This window comes from Lissotriton helveticus, chromosome 5_1 (genome assembly GCF_964261635.1).
Source record: "Lissotriton helveticus chromosome 5_1, aLisHel1.1, whole genome shotgun sequence".
NCBI classification, from domain to species: domain Eukaryota; kingdom Metazoa; phylum Chordata; class Amphibia; order Caudata; family Salamandridae; genus Lissotriton; species Lissotriton helveticus.
The window spans coordinates 1543793400-1543811767 of record NC_136065.1 but is presented as its reverse complement, the minus strand read 5'-3'; the positions used below and the strand labels follow the sequence as shown (position 1 = coordinate 1543811767).

At 47.3% G+C, this 18368-nt stretch overlaps 1 pseudogene; it reads left to right on the top strand.

Moving 5' to 3' along the window:
- The first annotated feature begins 3982 nt into the window (after nt 1-3982).
- LOC144752694 (uncharacterized) lies at nt 3983-16845 on the top strand (annotated as a pseudogene).
- The last annotated feature ends 1523 nt before the right edge of the window (nt 16846-18368 follow it).

Genomic DNA, 18368 nt, shown 5'->3' with positions numbered 1-18368 from the left:
TCGAGACAGAGATCCCAGACCTCCTTCATTCTAACTAACCATACAATGCTCTTACAGTATTATTTTATAATACTATTCTCGCTGTACGCATTATACTTTGCAGTCTGCAGTTCACTTCTCTTGCATGAGAAACAAGACTGTTCAATAAACCTTTTTATTGAAATCGCTTGTCTCTCTATTTATCCGCAACTATGTAGAAACGAAGCATGCACGATTGACTGAGTGAAATACTTATCTATTGTTTCCGCAACTCTAGAGATATATTTCTTATTCTTGGGAAACAAAGTTTTCATGTTTATGCGGTTGTCAGAAACTAATCCCTTCTTGTGAATTCAAGAAAGTTTCTAGTGACCTCTGAGTTAGCTGGCACTCACTATTAAGTTTAATATATTCGATAGAGACCTAGTTGTCCTTTGTCCCACGTCTAATCTATAGGATATATTATTCCAATGTACAGAGCCTATTGGCAATATAGGAACTACACTACAGTACCTCTTAATGTGCCAAAACATGTCAGTTTGCTTCCACCTGACCACGTTTTCTAGAGGTAATATGTCAGTCAGGGCCGGACTGGGAACCACAACCGGCCCTGGCAAAGTGCTCGGCTGCCCCCTCCCACCCCCCCCCCCACACACACACCCCTCTCCCTCCCCACTGGTGGGGGGGGGAGTGGTGGTTGGAGGTGCCGCCAAGCTCTTTGCCGGGGACGGTTTTTGGCCGATTTTGGTACAGGGCCGATTTTGCAGCAATGCTGCAAAAACGGCCCTGTAACAAAACTGTGCGGCGCACCGGGGGATTGCCCGGTGCCCGCTATGGCCAGTCCGGCCCTGATGTCAGTCCGTAAGATAGAGTCTATTCTTAAGTAAAGTTAAGAGAAGCAACATGCATGAGCAAACCAACATCTATAGCCAGAGGTTTAAGGCTGCTTCACCATAACACTCGCCCATACATTCAGCTCACTTGAGGTATTAAAAGTGACCTAGAACAAGGAGGTGATTTTATTTTATAAATTCATCCACCAAGAAATCATATTGCCTTGTTTGATGAATTCACAAAATATGTAAAACTCTGTGCCAAAACGCATAAGGGAACAATTTCAACCTAAACTAGGGGAATCTGAGAGACACCGGAGTCTACTTACAACTACCAAATCTGCTAAAACACACAACCTGAATCAGCTCTCCAACAATGCATGCACAAATACAAGATAGATTACACAATTACAAACCATGCCAAAGTTGCCTGACGCATGTCGCTTACGTAGACTGGCCTGAGCACGTCATCAGCTGGTTGAGCACAGATATCTTCAGAAGCCTCAAACTCGCAGATGCCAAGAAAGGAGCATTCCAAAAACACCCTTTGACACAGATCCTGAGGGGCACTTTAAATGTCTGCAGTCACCTCAAATCTCCAAAGTGGAAACAAGAACTCTGCCTCCTTCCTTCAGAAGCACTGGCAACACCACTCAAGTGGGAGACCCCACCATCTTCTGGCCAGACATTTAGAAGAAAGGTTAAATGGAAGATACAGAGTAGATGGAGACCAAATACAATATAATCAAAATATAGTGAATTTCAATGTGTACAACGAACAAAACAATAACAGAACAATGTCTCCCCTGCTGCAAGCAGCCGGTGGACCAAACTCACTATCATCTCATAAAAACCAATGTGCAAAATCAGGAAAAATCTCTAACCAACCACCTACCACCACTGTAACAGCAATGCCCCAAAGTAATTTCATCATAAATACGCCCCTAAAGATATCACTAAGAGGGACCTCGTCTCCCCTAACAATCCGCCCTGCAGCCCAGCACAGAACTACATGGTGGGTGTCGCCCGCGCCACATTGGCCAGGCCAGCGCCTGTGTCCATAGGCTTCCTGGCTTCACACCCGTCATCATCCACCACCCCGTGGTGCATATTCTAAAGTCGCGCGTGTTCCTCACTGTGAAAGTGTTGCACTGGTTCATCTCATTCGGTAACAACCACAGCACCTCTGACCCCATTACCCTCACCGCGGCATCTCTCTGGTTCGATCTGTACCTGGAGCCGCTGTGAATTCCAACTAAGGAGGTGTTAAGATCCACCAATATGCTGGCTTCACTCCCCATTGATCATCAAGTAACGTCCCTCGGCTTCTGGCTTGATCACTTTTTATCAATATACTCACAGATCACCCACACTGTAAAATCCGCCAGGGACACAATATTCTCCACAAACGATGTAAACTTGATCCTGCCGCTCCCGGAGGTTGCCTTGCGGTCCAAGCCCTGGTGGTGTCGTGCTTCAATTACGGAAATGTCACCATCATGGGAGCCCCTAGTGGGTCATTTGTGGGCTCCGCAGGCACTTATTTTAGGGGACAAAGACACTTTAGTTCCCTTCCTCGCGTATGCAATTCGACCTACTCACATACCCATATCCCACTCAGCCACCAGTCACAGCGCTGCCACCTCGGATCCAGAGATGGAGGAAAAGGTGTGGAGGAACAGCTTTTACATGTACGTAAACTTAGGATACCATTGCCCTGAGGCAAAAAGCTGTTTGGCAGTCGCATAGCCTACTATTGACAACATCACAGGGTTTGTTACCTCAAAACGACTATTTGTTATGCACTAAATCCATTCTACGAGTCAGTAACAGATTACTGAATCACAAAATGGGTTCAGAACCCCATAACAAATCCCATTTTGCAAGGGGCATGTTTAGGATGCCGCTTACATGGTCGGTTCATTAAGGCATGTATCAATGTTTTGCAACTGTCCTCTGGTCACAAAACATTGAAAAGTTACTGACTCTTGGTGTGGTAATACATTCATTCACAAAATAGAAGGGCCCTTTGGGCAACCTCTTTTTTATGAATGTGAAAAAAGAAGTTTGCTCGGATTCACTGCCAACTCTTCAACAAAATTTTAAAAAATAGGAAAACTACTGTGATGAAATGACGTGCATTATATGAGGCGGTTGTGCAACTTCACTGTGTAATGCACTTGCCAGCCCCTATAGGACCCGTAGGTGTCGTATGTCTGATCTTTAGCTCAAACCGGGATAGCTGAGGCTCTGAGCAGCAAGACTTAACTAAGGAACAAGTTGAAAGCATTTAAACAGCACCAAAACAATTGAAGAAGAAATTGACAAGACACCACAGAAATCTGACACTAATTTATAAACAATAGAGTGCATATTTATGTATTTTTAAACACCACCATGAAAAGATCCACCAGTGGGTACCACAGATTGAGAATTTACAAGGTATAGTAAATCACAATATTTCACTCAACTACGAACCGGCATTGGCAAATTCAACAAATTTTATACTTGGAAACGTTTTCACTAAAACGCTTACGCTGGGTGTAATGCCACCATTTATACCGAAGGAAGTCCTGGCTTTGCTATTTCTTGAAATGGCAAATTCAGGCTAGCAGCTCAAACTACTTTTCCAGCCTTTAAATGGCGAGCCGAGAGTCTCGGTTTACTCGTGCCACCCCGCCGTTGGCACAACCAGTGTAGCAGTATCTGGATGGGGCCCTATAACTACATGCCTTGGGTACTGTTTACTAGGGATCTACAGGTAAGGTAGCTTAGCCAACTGGGTAACACACCTGTTTATGGGTAAGGGCGCAGGCACGGAGGTCTGGTTAGCAGGCCTCAATGCACTCTCAGAGCCGAAAAACCAGCAGCATCAGCGCAAAAACTGGGGGGTGACCATACAAAAAGAGGCCTCTCCTTACAGTTACCTTAACCACATCAATGCTATGCATTTTCCCGCTGTGTGCTGGAAAATGCAAAAACACATGTACCATGACGAGCTGGGCTCGTCATGAGCGTGCGAGGAGGCTACCTCATGACGAGCCCAGCTCGTCATGAGCGTGGAAGGGGTTAAAAAATTGAGTTCTGTTTCCCTTAATGAAAATAAACAGCATTTAAATGCAATCACAGACGTGGTCGTCTGGTGAGCCCAGCACGTCACAATCCCTCCGATGGCAGCCAATTGCAGTGAGACACAATTCAGGATATACTTCATGAATATTGATGAGGTAGGTCAGATTCTGACTCTAAGAAACTGGGATTTTGATTGAGGGGAGTGAAAACCCTACTGAAGCAGCAAACCAAGGGGCATACCAGCAACAGCCGGCGATAATTATCACTAAATGCTTTTAGCGTGAGGATAATTATCGCCGGCTATCGCTGGATCAGCAACGCTTATCTCCAAAGTAATAAAAATCCAAGCGATAGCTGATGAATGTGCGATTATCAGTGGAAATCCAGCGATATTCGCACAGACATTGGCGATAGCTTGGTGATAGTAGGGCAGACTTAGCCATAATATCCACCTTCCATTGGATATAATACCTAAGTGAGATTAAAAGTAGGCGTAAGAAAAGTAGCGATAAGCGCTACTTTTCTTATCATTCTGCAGGTTAGCGTGAAGCTAGATAATTGGAGAAATGTCGGTTAGCGACATTTCTTGCGTTATTTTGGGAAGGAACGCCCACTTTGCATCTCATTAGAGATGCAAAGCTGTGCGTTCAGGAAACAGGCACTGAGGCATGGATTCACGTGATAGCATGACCATGCTGAAATTATCGTAGTTTTTTGCCTGAAAATGGACGCTAAAGCAGCGATAATTTTATCGCAGGACCTTGATGATATGCCCCCCAATCCTTGTCAGGGTGAACAACAAAAGTCACTAAATTAACCTGTGCTCAGCCCTCTGGTTGCTTGGCCCAAAAGGAGTCAGCCTTTACCTAGAGGCAACATCTAAAGCACTTATGCAGCACTTCAAACAGAGATAAAATGAAAACACAACACAAGAAAAATCCAACACCAATTTAGAAAAATATAGTAAAATTTGGTACATTATTTGACATCAAAACAACAAAAATCCAATTAGTAGAACTGGAGATATGCTATTTTAAATATTAAAGCAAAAATAGTGCCTAAAAGCACAAAGCGCCAACTGTGGCTATCTGATCCTGCAGACCAAGTCACAAGTTCAGGCTGACCATGATGGACTGTGGGCCGAATACAGGGACCAAGTTAGTCCTGCTGAATAAAGTTCCATAAATCCAGGTTGCGGACTGTTGCGGGATCCTGCGTGGAGGATTCCTTGCAGAGTGATGGTTCTGTTGGACTGCGTGTTGTGATGCAAAGTACAGCGTTGAGAATGCATCACGCACTGGGATTCTGGGGAAGTACATGGCTGCAAGGTCCTGTGTGAAGGATGCGTTGCTGAAAGAGGAAAAATCGCACGCTAATTTAGAAAAATATGGTACATTTTAATAGAACAACAAAAATCCAATCATTAAAAGCAGAGATATGCAATTTCAATGTTTTAGGCAACCACAGCACCTAAAAGCACAAAGCTCCAATCACGGTCCTCTAGTTGTGCTAGACGAGGGGAAAGTCAAAAGTTCAGGCTGACCGCAAGGGAGCGCGTTCCACATACAGGGACTGGGTTAGTCCCACCCTGAAAAAGTTATCTTATCAAAGTCCAGAGTTCAGTTTGCTATGGGGGAGGCCATTAGAAGCAAGGAGATGGATGGTCGTCACTGTCGCGCACAGGGCAGACCTGGTGTTACAGCCGGTCATCACTTAAGCACGAATGTCCAGTCGGATGTCACAGACGCTCTTTGTTGGAGCTCTGCATTGGCGGTCACTGGAAGCTGTCATTGCTGGAGGACAAAGTGCATATCTTGTGCTGCTGGTCATCTCTGGTGGAGAGTCTCGGTGCTAAATGGCCCATTCGCGGTCACAAAGAGCCTAAAACTTCATAGTTTCACCTTTCTTTGGGGAGGAGCCAACATTGATGCCAGCCAAGAGACCATGACCTGGGGCGGCACCGCCTGGGCTTCAGGGACTAACTCTGCAGGATGCCAACAGGTCAGCTGAGCAGTTGAAATGGAGTCCTCTGGACCTTGTTGTGTCCCTGTAGCTCAGAACAGGTGTTTTATGGAACTCCTAATAAAGATTTTGTTGCGAAACCGGAGTGCCAATAGTTAACAGTCCGCTAAGAAGTAGAGATGCAGGTCATATGACCCTGACGTTCACGTATTGATGTAGGAGAAATGAGGAGGCATTTAACAAAGTGAGTTGGCGTTTAATTGCACGAAAGGCAGAAACTGAAGTTTTGAGACACCGCTGGTTCCCTGCATGAGGTAGGCCTTGGAAGAGGAACGTGGTCATGGGGGAAGACTTTTTTTTATAGATCCTAAAAGGGGAAAGTGAAGTAGTGGCTAGAATAGAGGAAGGTAGTATAATCGAACCTCTTCAATTGTGAAGCAAATACAATAGAGGAAGGAAGGATGTTTCGGCTTTTCCACAATGATATCTAATATGGCCAGTCGGACTATGGGGCTAAAATAGAGAAAGTTAGCAACCAAGCCTTTGTAATTCTGAACAAAAGATAACATAGGCAGTGAGGATGTCTCGACTTTTAATTGAAAAGATAATATTCTGGCTTTTACCTTGTAGCTGAATGAAAGGGCCTTAATACAAGAAGGACCCATTGAAAAACAGGCACAAAATAAGTACGTCACCCTTCATTTTATTACACAGTCGTGCTAATAGAAACAAAAGTTTGTCAGATTACACCATTATGTTTTATCCAATTGGTTTAGATTTTACTACGGCCATTCTGCCTCGGTGCAGGAAGGGAAACTAGTCAGGTGGCAAACCTAATTAGTTGACTGAAGGTGGGTACAAGTGAATATAAAATTGAGGCTACAACTATTAGAATTAATACGCCACGATTGAGTACACTGCCTTATATGTGCTACTTTCTAATTGATACAGGTAGCGACCAGTCCAGGGCAACTTCCAACTGATTTAAGATTTTCTACAGTTATACCTGTAGCTCATTCCCCCATTACAAAAAGGGTGTAAAAGTACGTAGGCCGGTTTTATCATTATTATTTATATAAATAGAGCCGGTTGAGAACTATAGGCATGCATCCCGTTATTTGGCACTGGCGGACTCGGAGGAGGTTCATCATGGGGTAAGTCGTGAGGGGGTGACACCATGAGTTACCGCACTGAGTGACACCAACCCTACTGACGCTGCTGGCATTATTTATCCCCGGTGGCATCCTTATAAGTGGGGGTAAGATCCGGGCTACCCCCACATCTGTTTCAGGAAAGTTCTTGCCTTCCCTTGTCAAGGCCCCAAGTAGTCCAGGGTGACAAAGGCTGACGTCAAGTCCCTTTGTGTGTGTGCTGGAGGCAGCCCTCTGAAATGTAAGTGGAGCAGGGGAAAGCTCTGCCCCACCAGTCCTGGCAGGATGGCCCACCCTGCCTGCATCTAGTCCCCCTTTGTCTCAGTGTGTAGGAGGAGTACACAGAGGCCAACTGTAAAGTAATCCACAGTTATGTGACCCAGGCACCAAATGGTAAGGACAAGGAAATGTGACCTTCCTACAAGTAGCATTTTCAGTATTTAAACTTAAAATCTGACTTTAGCATTAAAGAGGATTTTAAATCACAATTTAATTGAACCCAAACTTGACATTCCTCTCTAGCACTTAATACATATAATAGGGTAACCCAATGTTATCCAATGAGAGAGATAAGCCTTGTAGCATTGAAAAACTCCAGGACATGTACAACTTTTAAATACATGCCTTACCTTTTAGATACAATGCACCTGCTATGTAGGCAGTTTAGTGTGTACCTTAGTGGTGACTCATAGGTTTTAAAAAGGAAGGTTCAGGCCTGGTAAAAGTTTATTTTGCCAGGATCAATCGGCAGTTCTACAACTGTGCTGCAGGCTGACATGTTTTGTCAGGCTACTTTAGTGGGTGGCACAATGAGTGTTGCAGGCCAACAAACAGCATTTATTTTGAACGCTCTGGCTACATTGAGGTCCATATACTAGGAAGTTATAAGCAAATTAAATATGTCAGTTAGGTGTAAGTCAACTATACCATATTTTCTGGAGAGAGTACAAGCACTTTAGCACTGGTCAACAGTGTTAAAGTGGTCAGAGTCATAAAGCCAACAAAAACAAATTAAGAAAACAGAAAGGGTGAAGGCAAAAAGTTTGGGGGAAGACCACAACACGGATGACAGGTTTAACACTGACCCACTAAGATTCAGAATTGTATTAACTTATCTAATTGTACATTTGACTGTGCCCAAAAGTCTGTGAGCAATTTGCAACTACTTTTTATGAATGGAAATGTTGTACATCCGCCCCTAAGATTGCAGAGTGCGAGTTTCATATATTGACACTGAAGGTTCTGAGGTCATTATCTGTTCATCAACTTGTTGCTAATGTATAGATCTAAAATGAAAGTGATGCTGCATTTATCTCAACACAACCATTTACAGATGATCCCATGTTTCTAGGCTTCTGTGCAAGGTGTGTGCAGACAACTGATTTAGTACTCATGGATGGACATGCTATGGGGTCCCTTAGTTTGTCTGCTATCACAGAGATCCTGTTCCAGTCAAGAGATTGCAAGCATTGGGAATAAAACAGAGCTTGCTACAAATGTACCAAGATTAATATTTTTCAGGACAAATTCCTAATATAAGCAAATCTTGTTGCAAGCTTAAGTTGACGTGATTAGAATGGATATATGTCAGAAAGGAAAATAACCTGTCTGCGTAGTCAAAATAGTCAGGAGAATTAACCCCCACCCTCAAATACTGCTCTTCATCACTGTCTAAGATACTAGGATGTGAATAATGCATTTCATTTCTGTTTTCCAATGATGGTTTGCAGGTCGTAAAACATTTATCACCCCCTTCCTTTCATTTAATTTTATTGTAGTTTATATCAAAACTTAGATCAGCTCTTGGCTCCCCTGGAGCATTTAGGTTTTATTCACTGGTAAGGCGGCGTTACTGTTGCCGCCAAGGGCTTGCAAGAGTTGTTATTAAAGCAGGACTTGCTACAGATGTACAAGGATTTCTCTTTTAAGTATACTGCGTTGCAAGGTTAACTTTATCAGTGATTATTGTGGATATATGTAGGAAAGGAAAATAGCCTATATGATTGTTCAACGATTGTAGGAGAGGTACCCCACTCTCTATAATTGCGCTACCCTCACAATGTAAGATTCTAGGGTGCAAATGATGCCTTTATATTTTTAGTGGTGGTTTGCAGGCTGTACACTTTTATTAACCCTTTCATGATTCATTTTTTCCAGGTTGTATAAAGAAGTGGAAACGCTTTGTGATCAGCTGGAGAATTTCAACCATGTTGTGTCTATAAAGAAATTTATTTGGCAAAGCATGCAGCCAGCCTCTGTTTAATTGCAGATGAAATTGACAAAGTTCATCAAAATGTCGCTACCGGTAAAGTCGTTAGAGCCAGGGTAGCGTTTGTCGGCGGCCTCATAACCGCAACTGGGCATGGTCAGTGATTGGCTGCCGCCCCCTCCCTATGACCACCAACCCCCGAACACAGGGACATGAAACATGGTTATCTTTGGAAGGCGGGGGGTCGCAAGACCCCCCGGCCGTATTTATTAAGATATAAAACAATAAACTTGAATTGTACGATAATCAGTTTATACAAAATCAGCAGGACATTAGATACATGATTGTCAACAGTGTGAGAGACTATCCTTAACAAAAACTCTAATACAGATTGTTTCCTAACCGAATCTAACATCCTCATCTGAAATTTTGTATACTAACATTTCTGGCCATATGGCAAGGTCGCTAACCGGTGTCAGGTCCTACTAGCTGCGCCTCACCACAAGATGTGCGCATGCGCAGCCGGGCCCGGTAATTACCCGGTCCACGCCGTGAACTCCATTTACCCACTTAAGGAGGGCCCTTACTCAGCGCCATCTGTCGACGTCATAAGTATGCGCGCGCGGGGTGGCTACCAGCCTAAGGAAAGCGTGACTCCTCCAACCCGCGCCCCTTTGAAGCACCAGTTACCTTGCCCCTGAAGTTCTAGGAGGGGCCAATGGCCCCTCCCCCTGGGCGGGAACCTCCATAGGATGATGTCCGCCCCCTCAGACCTTAAAATAGCTGCTCACCGGTCATGACCTTACCACCACAGGCCAGCATTGTTAACCGACGATCTGGCCTCCCCCATCCTATACCTAAACCAGGACCGACTTACTTAGCAAATCCCTCTAACCAAGCCCAGAGATTATTAGACCACAGGACATTCCCTGCCTCAGTCAAGTGTACCCCGTCCCCCAGGTAGAACTGCTTGCCCCAGATACATCCGTGTGGATTCGTCTGCAACCGGGGGGCTCGGAATAGTTTGTCCAACTGTGTGTTGATCCTCTTTACCGAGTGATTCAACGCCCTGACAGAGTCCCCCCCTCGCCACTGCCACCGAGGGATAAGTTGCGACCATACTACTGTGCAGCCCGGGCAAATCCTAGTTACCCACCCTGCAGTGGAGATGATCTCCTCAATAAGGATGCGCCTCCCTAGTTTGGCCAAATCATTCTCCCCCAGGTGAATTATCACCACTGACGGGGGGCGGCCTGCTGCGCTAAGAGTCCCTGGAAGAAGCTCCTAAACTGGCTGAGGCACAGACCCCCTCTTCCGAAAAAGGAGATATGAAACCCCTTCTGCGCCGCCCTGTTCCTACGGTCTCCTGAAAGAAAAACATGTTCAGCACGCCTCACATAAGAGTGGCCCACAATCCAAGTCACCAATTTCATGTGTCCTTCGTGTCGCTTGTGCTGCGATGGTGTCGATCGTTGACGCCCGGCGGCGAGTTCCTCCCCTGCGTCACAGGTTTGAGAAACTGCAAAAAACCAGAAAGACACCAGGCGTGAGCACCATCCTGTCACAACATGTCAATTCGCACACATCGTTTGTAACATTCCGACGACCATCTCCCTATTCTCTTTACATTCTCAACTGGGAGACCCCTTGCCACTGCTTCAGTTGCTGCCCCAATCCTAAATGAGTGAGTGCCAAATTCCCTGGGGTCAAAACCTGCCTGTCTGACCGTCAGCTCCAAGACTCGCCTAAACTGGTACCTGGTCAATGGTGTACCATCGGCGTGACACAACAGTGCACCCCCCGACGTGCCCTCTCGCTGCCTGTGGAAGAACTCCACGTGGGAAACCGGGCAGCAACGGTTGGCCCGGGCCCGGTGGAGCACTATGGTGTGACCCCGATATTCCTGGTCAGTTTTTGACCTCTGAATTGTCACCCACATAGTATCCTCTCTGATCTTTACACAGGTCCACTGCAGGCCACCCAACTTATCTCCTTTTGACCCTGCAACTAATTCACCAATTCTCAGAGCCCCATAGAAATCCAGGGAAAATGCAGCCTTAAACAGAAGTACCTCCCACTCGGAGCTACAGACACTGTGAAGCGCTCCCAATAGGGCTGTCAGCCGAGCTAGCCCAATGGGCCTTCTTCTATCTGGAGAGTGCCCTTGTAGACAGCGCCAACCCCTCAAAGCCTTGCGCACCATAAAGGTGTTAGTAGGATCCCGCATGCCCTTAGCCTGCTCAAAGAAGGAGACCGCCGCCCTATGTCTGCTCGCCGCCGCCACTGAGCGCCCTTCGCTATGCATTGATTCTAAGTATGCCGCAAAGCTGTCCTCATGTGCCCACCTAACCTCCCATTCCAGCCCCAAGAAAGCCCGATAAGACAAAAACGCCCCTTCGTAAGCTGTCTTGGTCCTGGGGGCTAAGCTAGCAACCACGAGGTCCTGTAATCTGGGGCACCAATCTGCCAAAGTACTGCCGGGAAGTGCGCTGTCGAGGGGTCTGCTGCAGGAAGATGTTCCCTGAAAACCTGCATTTTAAAGCGAGAAAGGGAATCAGCCGCATTGTTGAGAATTCCAGGGACATGCTTGGCTCTGAAAACCACATTCCATTTTAAGCACTGCAACACAATCTCTTTAATCAGGCGCAGTATGAAAGGACAGCGTGCCCCCTGTTGATTTATGCATTCCACAACTGTCATGTTATCAGACCAGAACACCACTGATTGATGACATAGGTGTTCTGGCCAGACCTTCAAGGCCACCCATATTGGGAAGAGTTCTAGGAAGCCAATATTGGCGGTCAGACCCCATGTTTTCCATTCCTCCGGCCACCGCTGGGCGACCCACTTGGTCCCCAAGATGGCGCCGAAGCCCACACTACCCGCAGCATCTGTCCATAAACCCACCTCTGCTGATGTGGCATGAGGCCCGGACCACACTACCCTGCCATTAAAATCCTCCAGGAATGCCAACCATATATGCATATCCTAGCGGACCTCAGATGACAACCTCGTGCGGTGATGTTTCTCCCGTAGTCCTTTCATAGCTTGGACAATAGAGCGTGAGAATGGGCGTGCCATTGGGATGACCCGCAGGGCAAAGTTCAGTTGGCCCACCACTTCCTGCAGCTGTTGTAGTGACACCTTGTCTTTGCGTAGGCATTGATGAAGCGCTGTTCTAAACCTAGACACTTTGTCCCTGGGCAACCTGAAGCATCCCTCCACTGAGTCAATTTCGATACCAAGGAATTCCAGACAAGTGGACGGGCCGACCGTCTTCCTACGCGCCAGCGGGACCCCAAAAGCCCGCATGAGCACGCAAAATTCCTGCAATGCCCAGGCACACTCCTGAGAGCCCGCCGCCCCCAAGAAAAGGAAATCGTCTAGGTAATGCATGACCTGCTGGTGGCCCGTCGCCTGTCTCATGACCCATTCTAGAAATGAGCTAAACGTCTCAAAGTAGGCACATGATATGGAACAGCCCATGGGCATGCATTTGTCCATGTAAAACTTCACTTCGAAATTGAAACCTAGGAGGTGGTGATCCAAAGGATGGATTGGGAGGAGACGGAAGGCAGATTCTATGTCGGATTTTGCCATCAGTGCCCCTGGCCCCAGAGCCCGCAATAAATCAACAGCCTGGTCGAATGAGGCCTACTTTACACTACAAATCCCTTCATCAATCGCATCATTCAATGATGCTCCTCTTGGTGCCGACAAGTTGTGGATCAGTCTAAACTCGCCTCTCTCTTTCTTGGGTACTACTCTGAGCGGTGAACACACAAAATTGGGGACAGGCACCTTCTGGAAAGGGCCAGCTATCCTGCCCAGAGACAGTTCTTTGCTAATCTTAGCAGCCACCACTGCAGGCTTATGCTTTACTGACAGTTGGTTCCTGCAATGTGAGATACCTGTGTACCCCCCCGCCGGGATCCTAAAACCTTGTGAGAAAGCTTCCTGAAGTAGAGTGGCCGCTGCGTGGTCCGGGTATCTATTCAACCATGGAATCATTGCTACAACGTCTATTGGCGTGGGGGGGCCCGAACCGTCTGCACTACTCTGGCTTCCCCCTTCCCCTCTGACCGTGGTTGCCTTGCTTGGACCTGCAAGTTGTCTCGGGATGGGATGGGTGACCACAGACTGCACATGCATGTCTAAATCTACAAGTGCCCTGGGCCCTTGTGCAGGAGCGCTTATTAAAGTCCCAGCATACCCCTTTCCTCTCTGCCCCCCCCTATTATTCCCCAGGACCTCACTCCCCTGGGCTGACCGAAAGGGCTGTTGGGGTCTAGCGGAGAACACCCTGACTGCACTGTGTCCCCTGAGAACTGCTTATGCCAGGACATAGAGTCCACCCTGTCCCATGCCAGTGATGTGTCAAATTCCTTGGCTTTCCTGAAATTAACATCATATTCCTTCCACGCGTCCCCAGTGTATTGATCGCTCCACCCCACAATCCTGCTCTGGTAGGAAGCCATTGCTGCCTGCACATTAGGGGGGCGTTCGGCCGTGATAGCCGTAAGGACGGAAAAAGCCCTGATCCAATTCTTCAAAGTCTCCTCTACCCTGAACTTGGAGCACTTTGCCCTCCATTCACTCGGTTGCATCCATTCCTTAAGTAACTTGGCCTGCTCCATTTCCCTATTGTCTAGCAACAAAGAATAAATGTAAACATATTTTCCCGCCCAAATCAATTCCTTTACTGCCTGGGACACATGTTGTGCCAAATTTTCACTCCTGGATGGCACTGAGCCGTCCCCCAAGAGAGGCAGCACCACCTCCTTACCATTTACGGGCACCTGGGCCGGTAGACCACCATCTCAATTCGGTTGGGCGAGACTGGAACCTGTAAGTGAAGAAGATGAGGGCACCGCAGTACTGTCAGCCGCCGTTGCAGCTTTAATCTTTTCTACTAACTTCACCTCTTCTGCCGCATGATCTGATGAGGCAGGAAACACACCCCCCTTTTGCAGCCAAGGCAATAAGGCAGTTATCTGAGATACCAGTTCCACAGGGATCGGGTCCGGGTTAACAGCTGGCACAATTGGGACCCCAGGGGGCATGTCCGGTGGCACTGGCGTGGTAGGCAAGGGAGCGGGTGTCGGCGGCACACTCGGGACTGGTATCGGTACCACGGGCGTGGGGGTAGGCCCGGCAGGAGGGGTTGCTGGCAGCATGACAGGGACCGGCACCGCGGGCGCAGGGATTACCGGCAGAGGTGCAAGAGGAACCGGTACCGCAGGTACGGGCGTACTCAGGACCGGAACTCGAGGTACGGGGGCTGGGGCACTGTACCTCGGCTTCTTGGCCTTAGATCTCTTTGGTGGGGTAACTAAATCCCCCCTCGGCAAGGGTGCCGCTCTCTGCCGCATGGGCCTGCCTGATGGGCCTGGGGGATCAGAAAACCTCTCATTCATGCGGGCCTCCAATACATCTATTTTCCCCAACCTCTTATTAATTTCGCTCATGTCACGCATCATGGCGTGCATAATAACCTCCATGCTGGGCCCTCCTTTACCACCCTTTGGCCCCGGCATGTTTGCAAACCCCTGCCCTACACTCCTAGTGTTACGACTCCGTGTGCTTTGTACCTTCACCAGCTGGAGGATGCACAGGGGGCTATGAGCACCATGCAACCGTAACCGCAACGCCCCGGCTTCTCCGGTTTGTCAGGGGTGAGTAAACTCTAACGTAGACCCACCCGGCGGCTACCAGAAGCAATGAAATGCAAGCCCCCCGCTCTCCTCTTACCGATCCAATCCTGCATCGGGTGTGTGGCCACGTCCACCGTCCCCCCACTCCGGGCTCACCGTGTGCAAGATGCTGATGCTTGTATTGCGAACACACCAAATTGTGATTGCCTGTAATAGAAAAATTATTACTATCTGGGGGTGGCTAACTCAAACAGTAGCTGAAAATAAAACTGGAGATAATGTCACACGGGAATGAAGAATAAATCAAACCTTTGCAAAACCTGGCTGTTTTAATTAAACTAAACACCTATGCCAAACCTGGCTATCTAATTCAACCAAACCACAGCACCATTTGTAATTACAAACATCTTGCTAGAAATGGTGTATTCTCCCCCAAGTCTCCCATCCAGGCCCTGCCCCAGCCGACCCGGCTTTACCCCACTACAAGAGAACAGCTCTCCAGGGCTGCCTGGCCCAACCGGTTCACCCGCCCGTTTATCGAGTGGGAAAGGCGGGGATTAATCGTCGGCCTGCAAGCTAGGCAAATTGACCGTCAGCTCCTCCGATTCGGAGTAAAGGCCCCTAACCTTCTTTTGTCCTCACCTGCCGACTGGCACTCGAGCAGCAGCGGCAGGCCGCGTCGCTCTTCCCCGCCCGCACCCGCCCGACAAATACCTTGTGAAGAGTAAAGATGCCGGGGAACGCGCACAGCCGGCGCTTTCTTTTTGTTCCTGAAAAAACACCCTTCTCCTGTGGTAATCCGCGCCGCTCGACGCGAACGACTGCTCCACGCGGCTGCTGCTGACGCTCGCCTAGCCCTCCAAGCTGCGGATCCGAACGCCGCCTTTTCACCGCGCCTGCCCCTGGAAAACAAACAGAAAAATTTCAAAGAAAAAAGAAGCCCCGAGCGCGGGGCACCACAGGTGTGGGGGGGGCGTCCAGGCAACAAGGAGTCCCCTGGGCGCTCCCCGCTTCTTTATCCTCCCGGGGGCACGGGGGGGGGCGGCACGCCCCCCCCCTCCCAGCCCCTCCTGCAGCCCGCCCCCTGACCCGGATGTCGCTCAATGCCATCCGGGTCAGGGAGGGCGCCCGCCAATCGGTGGTAGGGCACGCCCCAGAGGACACGCCCCACCACCGAGAGGCATTGATGGAGGGGAGCGGTCGCCGCACCGCCATGCGGGCGGGGGGCCAAGAGCCCCCCTTTTTCATTAGCCTTGGAAGTAAGTGTTCAAGGAGGCCCCGCCACTGACCTACTTAGCTGGAGAAGCCATTTCCTTGATAGGCAGTTACTTCCAATCCACTGCCTCGTCAAAGCAACAGGAAGAAGAAACGAAAAAAATAAAAGGATTATTGCAAACAACATCTTGGATTTATGTGAACGGGATTTGAAGGAAATATCAGACATGTATCTCAAAATTCAGGAAAGATTAATGTTTCGAGAGGAGGAAGAGGAACTTCATGGCACAATCTTGCAGAAGAAACTCATGGAAATAAAAAACAGATTTCCCCACTTTCTACCAGCTAAGATTAAGAGGAGCCACGTGGACCTCAAAACTCAATTTGTCAGCTTTGTTATCAATGTGGCAATATATTATGGCCTCATAACATCAACCAAAGTCAAGCTCTTTGGATCATCCAAAGCAATGCTGAATCCTGCCTCCCGACCCATCAAAGGTGGAGATTTCAAAGAAGAAACTGCACTATCAACAAAAGTGAGCCGGACGTCAAGGGTGATACAGGCCGCCCAGGCAGCACATACGGCAGCCAGTACGGCATTCTTTCTCTACCAGAACTCAAGAGAGCTGTACAACGGAATCACACATCTCAAGGAAGGGGCCAGATCAGAAAGGGCAGAAAACATGCGCGATGTGGCCACCCACATCAAGGAAGTCATCCAAAGTCTAGACCAGGATCTTTCAAAAGAGAGCAGATGGTTCGAATCCTGACTGCCCAGTGAGGGCTGGGTTGTACCCAAACTGAACTTTGGTTACGTCTGATTTTACAAGATACTTTTGCTGCTTTTCTGTAAAAAAACATTAACGGAGACTTGTCACATGATTTATATCAGTATTACCTGTGAATAAATCTGATAATTCTATTCAATGTTGTTGTTTAGCTCATCCTGTTGACTCTTTTTCATCTTTTACTTTAAGGTTGACGATCTTGAGGTTTGGGAAATTGTTCTATTGACCAAATCTGCCTTTTCAGTTTGGTCATCTCAGATTCTTCGCCATTACCTGGTCCATATATCTGATGGTTTTAAAACTCTAACCAGGATTAAAGGGCCTTTGCTCCCCTGTAAAGCATGTTTACATTGGCTTATTCCTAATTGACATAATATCTAGGGTGACCACATATTGAGAACCAAAAAACAGGGCATTTTGGAAAAATAAACGGACTACAATTTTTCATCCACGCAATGGCACAGAATGACAACCATAGGATCACAGAAGTTACATGAAGAAAATAAATAAAATGTAATTTATACAACCAACATCATACCTATTAATTAAATTGCTTACTTATAACATCTGGTAACTAGCACAGCTGTAGAACACCCAAAAATGGGCCTCTCACCGTTTTCAATCGACCCCTCTAAAAACCGGGACATGAGCCAAAATTGCTGAAATCTGCAGGGACAGCTGGTGAAAAAACGGGACTGTATGAGCAAATCCAGGACGTCTGGTCACCCTCATAATATCTTGCTTGCAAGTCTCTAACACAAGTCCCTAATACATCTAAATGATACACAAATTGTACTGTCCGTATCATAAAATACTGCACCACCAATGCCAACCGTTAAGGACTGCATGCTGGCGGTCAGCTCCTGGTTGAGCTCTCATTGTCTGAGATTGAATTCTGACAACTTTCTGCCAAAGTGGTCACAGAATTGATGTCCGGACGAAATTGGGACGGCACCTATCCCAGCTAACAAGGCTAATGGGTAGATGCATCATTGTTGCCTTTTGCGATTCCTAAATTGCGAAAATTAAGGAATCGCAATTTAGAAATCGCAAACGGCAATGCATGAACAATTCGCAATTATTTTTGCGAATCGGTATTTTTCCTTAATTGCGATTCTCAATTTGCGAATCTCAATTAAGGAAAAGCCTTCCCATTGATTCCTATGGGCCAAAAGGCCCATAGGAATGAATGGGAAGGCAATCACATTTTGCGAATTTCAAATTGCGATTCGCAAAATGTGAATGCAATTTCAAGGGTGCAGGGGGGTCCACAGAACCCCTCCCTGCACCCCTGATATGTAACTTTAAATCCAATTTACACACACACATGCCCCAAGGGCATGTGTGTGTGTAAATTTAAACTTCCAAAAATGCAATTTGTGCATATTTGATAGTTTTAGGTAAATTAGCATGAAGTTCAATTTCATGATATTTTACCCCTTCCAAACTGCGAATTGGCAATTTAAAAATAATCATGCATTGCATTTAAGAAATCTCTAATTGCG